We start from the raw sequence: 9,438 nt of genomic DNA, 5'->3' as shown, positions 1-9,438 counted from the left end.
TCCATTATTCTCTTCAGTGTCAGGAAGTCATCGGGGGATTCTTCTGAGCATTTCTTTATTAATGCCACCGTTGGCTCAATGAAGCACTTCAATGCCCCCATGCGCTTGTAGAGGGTGTCCCTTTCTGCCTAGTGGGAAAAAGAGACACAACTTCAGGACATGGCAACAACTCTGGTTGCTATGTTACGTTATGCTGTGTCCGCTGTAAAAAGGAATCACAGTTCTCTCATCCTGTTAATGGACTCCATCACTGAAGTTCCTCCAGAGCTGTTTTTGACTGACTCACCTTCAGTTTGGCGAGGCCTTGTTCTGCGTTATGAATGGATTCCTTTTGATTTTCCTGCAAATCCAGAATGAGAATCAACATGCAGTTCCCTTTGGGGACAAATAAGCACGACAGCAGCTCTAATACTGTTGTATATTAGCTCATACGCCTGCAGATAACTCCCTCATGTTCTTATGCTCCCATCGTCCCAGAAACTTTTCATATTTCAGGCTCCAAATTTTGTCACTTTTTCTTGATGTTTTTGTCACTTTTTTTACGTTTCTGTAGAATCTTTCTGCAATTTTTTTTTTAAACGTTTTTGTCACTTTTTTTTCATAGTTTATTTTTTAATTTTTTTCCAATGTAATAAATTGTAATAAAACACCCGCATTTAATGAAAGCATTGAACTGATCACTTCTTTTTTACTTGTGAACAGCGTTGTAGGCAACCATCCACATTCATTTTTGGTTCGGTTGAAATGTTCCTGATATGTTGTGGAACACGAAGGATGTAGATCAAAAGTTTTGTGTGGTATTGTTCTTCTATCAAAGACTACAGTTCTCTTACCAGGTGGTGTTGGTCGCTGCTTGTCAGGGAACTGGTGAAACAGAGCAGACACAGCAGAGGGAAGAGGGAGGGCAGGCCTCCAGCCCCTGCTCTGCTTCTGGACAAAGATGCTGCTGCCATGGCTGTTCGAAATGAGAATTAAAAAACCTACAGGGTCATTAAACAGGAGAAAACATTTTTATGTTATTATTATTATAATGTGTTAAAGTCTACAGTACAATCCATCTCATAGCGAGTTCAAGTTTCTGATCTTACCTGTGATGTAGATGAAAGAAGAGCTGCTGTCCAGGTGATGATGAAGAAAAAGAAATTATGAGATGGCACACAACAAAAATGCTTTTATACTTTTGGAGTCACCTCACCCACAAAGCCCCCGTCCACTCCATAGTATCCTTTAAGTTTCACTTCCACAGAAATAGTATTTGGTTGATTCATTTCCCAGAAATATGCCAGCATCAGGTAGTGTGTCCATAATGTAATGAGTCACAAAACACAACTCCTAGATCCCAAACCAGAACAACTTCAATAGAAACTGTAGACCAATGTGAAAGGAATATTGATGGAGCCCTTATAAACAACTTTTTTTTTAATTCTGAGATATTTAAAAATGTCTGTAAATCAGTGACAGACAATGATGTAAATGTTTTTCAGATATTACCCAACATGTAAACAGGAGTCAAAGAAAGCCCCAGCTCAGTTGGTCTTTCTGAAACCAGCTCGGTTTCTCTTCATGAGAAACCTCAAAGGTCCTGAGTCACTGGGCCTTGGCTCACCTGCCCCACTGGGCCTGCGTGTGTTTCTGTTAGGGCCCGGGGCTGTTGGGAGTGTTCTACATGTTGGTCGGGTTATTCTATTGCGCAATATCATTTTTTTAACCCTCATGGTGTCCTCGGGTCAAATTGCCCCACGTTGTCCTATATCAATGTTCTTTATAATTCCCCCAAATAACATGATTGATTCCAACGCTCTTTGCCAAGTACAAATCTCTACTTTCATTAATTTTGGGTCTTATTCTATTTTATAACATTGTAAAACAAACGGAAGTGTTTTTGAAATAGTATTGAGTAAAAGTTGACATATTCCAGTCTGTGATTATCATCAACATCCATTCCTTTAATTTTAGTCTCAATAATTCCTAATTTCTGCTTTTCTAACTCAAACATCAGGTATAATTTCCTATAAATGAGGTTATTGACCATAAATTCCAAAATTAACTGTAAAACTAGTTAATAAGTTAGTGTTGAAAAACGTCAAAAAAAAGCATCAAAAGTGTTGAAAAAAGGGAGTGAAATGTAAGAAAAAGAAGGTATAGGTACATGTAAACAGGGGTGTTAAACCGGGGGTGTAAATGGGGATGAGTATAAAGTAGTACAATATGGTCTAGTGAAATAATAGTGAAATATCCCAATTGCAGGGGAGGGGGGGCACAATATTAGTTAAAGGCGAACAATGTGTCCAACCATTCTGAATGAAGTACTGTGGTGCTGCAGAGACGTCCTGGGCCTACACATCCGGTCCCACCGACTAAAGGAAAACAGCTTTGTTTGGTACAGGTTCTTGCAAAAATCACACTAGATGACTTTAGTACATTTTTATTTCTTTTAATGAAAATGACAATCATAATACAAAACATTGATCATTCCCTCCAATATCGTGAAATCATATCGCAATCGCAACATTAGTCAAAATTCTAGTAATCTGACATTTCCTCATATCCTGCAGCCCTAGTACCCAGAGTCCCCAGAGAAGGAATGTGCTGTGATTGAGCAAACAGGAGAATGAACTGATATCAAAGGTCCAATTATGTAATGCTCATTTACAGGTTCATACTTGTATTTGGGAAAATGCTTAAACACAATATTTTCTCATACTGTCTGTCTGGATATACCTGTACTCACCAGGTATTCACACTGCGTCTAACAGGCGTTCCATGACACTCAGCGACCATGATGCAACACGGTAAAAAAAAAAAAAAAAAGAAGAAAAGAAATCAATGAAACTGTAAAACATAACTACTATCTGTCTTCTCCGTTATGTGATGCATATTTCAGCTCTTCTCAGCCAAATTAATGACATCAAACCATAGACATAACGGGTCCATGCAACAAACGACGAGGTTGAAGGTTACAGCCATGGATGTTTTAAAAGTGCGGAGAAACATTCAGATAGTTCCGGGGGGACACATTTAGCGGTAACTCAGTAAATGCAGGCTATGCGGAAGTGATTTTTGTTGTCACAATGGGCAGAGTCAGGGACCACCCTGGTTTATAAATGGTAAGACAATGGCTTCAGAGAACTAAGACCGCGAGTAAATACAGCAGCTGGCTCTCCTAAACCCACCGCCCCCTCAGGTTTGTTGTCTTGGAGCCGGAGACAGGGCCTGTTGCTGGCGTGTTGCTTTACAATTGGCTGCCATTCCCTCCTTCTTCTTCTTCTTCTTCTTCTTTCTTCTGCTTCTTCTCTGTCATCCTCTAGTATTCAGTCGGCCTAACGTTACAGGTCAGTGCTGTCCCCGCTGTCTGTCCATTCATGGTATGTGTTGTCCACAGCTGAGGACGTTGGTGTTCGGAGCGTGGCTGCTGGGGTACGTGGCCTTTCTGCTGTCCATCAGAGGATGTGGACGGGGAAGTCCGTCCGCAGTCCCCTCGTCCGCTCGCTGTTGATGAGCATGGTGACCGAGAACGACGCGGCCGCGGCGGAGACACAAGAGGTAGGCTGTCGGGCAGGTGGACCCGGGTGGACCTCCACGGGACTTGTGCCCGTTCTTAGAGACCAACTACAGGGAACTTGTGAAGACTACACTCACGTGTGCACCTTTTGTAATTGGCATGAGGCTGTCCATGTTGCACTTCTTACATCCCAGTCTGTAATTTAGTTAAGAAGTTATTGTCTAATATGTGTGTAATATGTCGTTTTCCAGTCCCTCTATACTCCCACTGAAACCAACAATTCAGAAGAGATTCAGAGTTCCAGATACCTGGCCCGTGTTATATCAGATACCCCGATGTGATTGGTGCAGCTCGGTTACAAGGGCATAGTTAATGAGCAGCAGTACTCGATGCCAGAGGGACTCGCTGAGCAGACTCAAACTGTACAGTCACGAGAAGTCTGGATTTCCAGGGTACAGGAAAGTATCTGCACACTAGAAGCTGCACTCCCTTAAAGGGCCCATGACATGGTGCTCTTTGGATGCTTTTATATAATATTAATAATAATAATAATAATAATAATAATACATTTTATTTAAAGGTGCCTTTCTTGGCACTCAAGGACACCGCACAGGGAATTCCTATATTAAAAACAGCGAAACAAATACTATACAACAAAACAAATACTATACAACAGCAAAACAAATACTATACAGCAGCAAAACAAATACTATACAACAAAACAAATACTATACAACAGCAAAACAAATACTATACAGCAGCAAAACAAATACTATACAACAAAACAAATACTATACAACAGCAAAACATACTATACAACAAAACAAATACTATACAACAGCAGCAAAACAAATACTATACAACAAAACAAATACTATACAACAGCGAAACAAATACTATACAGCACACTATTGGGTTTAGGGGGACGGTGGACAGCAGCAATGATGGTTGGAGTGGGACCAGACAACTTGCAGACAGCAGATTCAGAGGAGCTGGAGACAGGGACAGACACCGGCAAGACTTTCAATTTAGCAATAATCTACCGCGAGACCTCCTCCCCGGCCAGAGCCACGGGGTCGACCGATATAAACAAATCCACTAGGAGTGGAGGAGAAAGTCTAGCCCACGATCGGGGATTAAGTCCTGGATGAGTTGTCCCTTGCGTGTCAGTGAGCGGATGTTGAGCAGAGAGACGTTGAGATAGGTGATGTCACAGCTGGTGGCGGTGCTAGCCGACCGGGCTAGGCGGGCCAACACGCTGTGGTCAACAGCCCGGTTGGTAGAGCGTGGAGGGCGACGAGAGCTGGACCAGATGGACTTCATAGACCTTAGTGGTCCCTAATACTGTATCTGAAGTCTCTTTTATATAGACCTTAGTGGTCCCTAATACTGTATCTGAAGTCTCTTTTATATAGACCTTAGTGGTCCCTAATACTGTATCTGAAGTCTCTTTTATATAGACCTTAGTGGTCCCCTAATACTGTATCTGAAGTCTCTTTTATATAGACCTTAGTGGTCCCTAATACGGTATCTGAAGTCTATATATATATATATATATATATATATATATATAGATAGACCCACGGGTCACCCTCTATTGTAAATGCTTCTTGATTTCTCTCTTTGTCCAAAATGTGAATGGCTCTTTTCCCCCGTGGCCCTAGTGGTACCGTTGCAGTCCTGAGCTGCTGGGAGAATCCGTGCGACCCGTGTTTGTCCAGAGCCACCTGGACTCAGACACCAAGGCTTTCCTCAAGCGGAGCGGGGAGAAGTCTGGCTGGCTCTTCACCCAGCTCTACCACTCTTTTGCATCAACAGTCCTAAGCCCACTGGTCTCACGCACCTCCATTAACGGGTGAGTAGTACAGACACATCTTTAGACCAATTTAGCCTACGAAAGTGGTTTGAAGTTCATACATGTGCGCTGGTAGTGTTGCATCCTCCCCCTTGAATCAGACTTAAAGCGCTTGCAGAAGCATAAATCCACCTTTTGTCTCTGTTTCCCCAGTAGCGTATCTTCCTCTGATGTGTTCTCTGTCTCCAGGTTTCTGGGTCGCGGTTCTATGTTTGTGTTTTCTGAGGAGCAGTTCCATCGGCTACTCGGCATCGGCCCGGATTGGAGGGCGGACAGGCTCCTGGACCTCGGCGCTGGGGACGGAGGGGTCACAGAGGTGATGGGAGCCCATTTCAGAGAGGTCTATGCGACTGAGGTCTCATTACCCATGAGATGGCATCTCCAGAGGAGGAATTACAAGTAGGTAGTAAATACCAGGACAGATTAGATTTAGTTTCAAACTCTCAATAAACAATCTCAATCCAGTGCACTAATTCCATCAGAACAACAGATTAATGGCGTACTCATCATTCTGTTGCTCTGGGCGGCTCTTCTCTAGCAGAAAGACTGTTGCGTTCTCTAATTAATTCTGTCGCTTCCACTTTTCTCTTTTTCGTTCGATGTTAAAGGTTTAGTACGTAACTCTTTGTATAAAAATAAGTTTTGCTCAAACTGCGTGTGTGCCTGCGTGTGTGCGTGTGTGTGTGTGTGATAGAGCAAGGGTGAAAGTGAGAGAGTGACGGCGATCGTCTTTGGTGCATTTAATGACTAGAGTCCTAGTGAGAGAGACCGAGTGTGTCCCTGTGCTTTCTGACCATGATGAGACCTCTTTAGCAGGAAAAGTTAACCCTCTCGCACTGAATGAAGCCAAATCCCAAAACGTAGGCCACGACCATTTCTACGCAGAGTTTGTTCTTGCAAAATCATAATTGGAACTTCTTCTGGGGTTTTTGCCCGATCTGCCTGAAACTCTGCATACGGCATCTTCACATGGCCCTGACAAAAAGTTATCAGAAGAATTTTCCTTGATTCAAAAATGCCCAAATTACAAACACATATTCTGTAGCTACTCGTCTGGGGGCAACTCACGCCGGGGAGGCTTGGGCTCCGTCATAACTGCTTGCAGTACTAATTTTTTTAAAAGTTTTTTTAATTTTTAAACTAAAAGAAATGAACAACACCTTCTGAAAAAGTGTAATTGTACCATTAGAAGTACTGTGTTGCCATCTGAAGGCTGTTTTCCTGCCCTGCCTAGGCTGCTGGGTATAGATGAGTGGCAGCAGACGGGGTTCCAGTACGACGTGGTCAGCTGCCTGAACCTGCTGGACCGCTGTGACGATCCTCTGCACCTCCTGCGGGACATTAGGCTATCGCTCGTTCCCAGCACAGGGAGACTCATCCTGGCTGCGGTGCTTCCCTTCCAGCCGTATGTGGAAGTCGGTAAGTTGAGAATCGGTTACCTCCTTATGAACTATATGATTTCATAAACATCCTCTTTAATGCCAAATCAAACCATTCTGTCTCAATTTGTTCTTAGGAGGAAGATGGCAGCGTCCCAAAGAACATATAAAAGTAACAGGAAAAATGTGGGAGGAGCAAGTGACCAACCTGTCCAATGAGGTTTTCCAAAGGGCGGGGTTTGAGGTGGAGGCTGTGACCCGGTTGCCATACCTCTGTGAAGGGGACATGTATAACGATTACTACGTCCTAGACGATGCCGTTTTTGTCCTCAAGGCCTCAGAGGATAAGTCTACCTGAGTCCCAAATGCACTGTGGGAACATCAGAGGCTTTATCTTTAACTTTATCTTTGTAGGTTGGTCCTGGGTGGATTTTAGTCCCATTTTCATAATCTTCATTCATAAAACACAGTATTTCTGACTGCATTTCTTTAGAAATGGTGTCAGCTGTGAAGCTCAGGTGCTGTAGTTCCTCCATTTTCCAGCCATATTGTGTGACGGTGATACCTCTACTTTCTAAGCAAAAAATAACTGAATGGCAGTTTGCCTCTGTTGAAATGCCACTAAAAAACAAATCCTCTAGGTCATATCTTCATCCTGTTGGTGTTTGTTCCATAAAGTCTGTTATCTGTGGGAGTGTTTACTGTTAGGGTTTCATCTTTCTGTAATATTAACGGGAATAATCATGGATGAGTTAGCACTTTAATTATTTCAGTTTCTAACGCAAAGTCTCAGTGTATGCACATACTTGATTCCTACATTCTGAATTTGGCCTTTTGTATTTTAATGCTGTTTTTTTTAACTTGCTATTAGTTAGTTATAACCAAAATATGAGGCCTTCTTAAAGCGAGACTATGTGTCCGTTACCGAATAATGTTTAAAGCGGCTCTACAGTTTTAACTTAACCTTTTAGTATGGGCTCAGCTCGCCTGTAACCTCGGCCGAGGTCGCAACAGAGAAAGTTCCAGCTACTATACACAACTTTTGCCAATGGAAAGCCAAAAAAGATTGTTTCCAAGTGAGTTGAGTTGGGTCGTACAATGCAGTGGAAATCAGGCAATTGTTAATCAGCTGTTTGTTAACTGGATCAGTCTGCTGTTTCAGGGTCCCCCCAGTGTAGTGCAAGTCTCTGGGAATTAGGTTTGATGTGTTTCTAAGACATTTAACTACAGTTAGTGGGGCAGCTCAGTTGTTAACTTAGTTATGTGTTCAAATATCCAGTTAGCTTTTAGCACTGACTTAATGTAAGGCACTTCAGAACCTGTCTTATAGCTTTTTAAATCTCAATTTCGCAATATTTGTCCGTGATTCTGTGATCGCAGAAACTATTGGGCTCTAGAATAATGCTGCCATCAGTCTGGGACTGGCCGCAGCCAGGCCCTCAACGAAAAAAGAGACAGGCTGAACAACTTTTCTGGGGGGAAACCCTGTGTTTTTTTTGGCTGAAATACAGCTGCAGCTGGAATTGAAGTTACTGGTGGAATGGCCCAAATGCCGTAGAGCTGGGGGACGGGGGAGGGGTTCAATGGGTCACTACCCCTACTACAAGCGACCCCCTTGGACATTATATGTAGTCATTTGACCCATTGTTAAGTGATTGGTGCAGCTTTAATGCTGACACTGTGAAACTGTAGAACAATTATAAAAAGCCGTAAAGCTGCCAAACTGACAGTTCCACAACAATATCTACTGTAGCGCCAGTTAACCATCGTTAGCTACTGCTAGCACTGTCGCAGCAAAACCCCCGAGTGTATTGAATTAAGCAAGGATGGGTTTTATTACTTTGGAATTCAAATTTTTAGAGGGAGACATGATGTAGTCTTTTAAAAGTTACATGGTCCTGCTGCACAACAGACTATTAAAAAGGTGCCACAATTATTGCAATATTTTCATTGAAAGTGTATTACATGGGTTCCAGAATAAAAATAAAAAACTACATAATTTTCTGCATTTCTCAGCTCATTTGTCCATGTCACTGAATGAATGTGATGTGTAATTACTTGATTGAGTAGATGATATTGTAGACCTGTCAGTGTGAATTAGGCTAAATCCCATTTCTCCATCTTACCCCTAGCCCTTGAAACCAAGGGGTAAGGGCTAGGGGTGAAAACGTACCCCTATGAAACGGGACACCACTTGGTTACATCACCATACAGTATTGATCACAAACTTCTAAGATGCTGTCTATGTCAATGGAGTGAATTTTGACAACGGTGTCATATGCATTTATATATTTATATATATATTTCTTTAGTTATTTTATGTTCACTTTGGTGGTGCAGAGGCAGATGTCAGTTTGTAGCAGTGAATCCAAACAGAGTTCCTTTGTAAACCTTTGCCCAGGGATGGAAATGACGTGTTGTGGAGCTAAACTCAATGCATTTTAACATGCAAAATCAGCAACACGCCACCATGTTGGAAGTAGATAAATATTACTCTGTCCGTGTGACGTCCTGTATTTCCTCCACCTCCACACCGCTCATAGCTGGGATGAATTTCCTGGTGCATTTCCTTGTACATGGCAAGAGGAGACTCGCATTTACATTTTTTTCCATAGAGCTTGGAGGCAGCATTCGTATAGCTTAATTTATGCAAATTGTGCATCCTTGTCTTCTGATTGGCTGAGCGCACGAACGTTTCCCGT

At 42.5% G+C, this 9,438-nt stretch overlaps 1 pseudogene; it reads left to right on the top strand.

The window, feature by feature from the left end:
- The first annotated feature begins 3,367 nt into the window (after positions 1 to 3,367).
- LOC116671042 (methyltransferase-like protein 9) lies at positions 3,368 to 8,735 on the top strand (annotated as a pseudogene).
- Positions 8,736 to 9,438: the final 703 nt, after the last annotated feature.

The sequence above is a fragment of the Etheostoma spectabile genome, chromosome 21, assembly GCF_008692095.1.
Source record: "Etheostoma spectabile isolate EspeVRDwgs_2016 chromosome 21, UIUC_Espe_1.0, whole genome shotgun sequence".
Taxonomy (NCBI): domain Eukaryota; kingdom Metazoa; phylum Chordata; class Actinopteri; order Perciformes; family Percidae; genus Etheostoma; species Etheostoma spectabile.
Note: the sequence above shows the minus strand (reverse complement) of the source record. Positions and strands in the feature narration are given on the sequence as shown.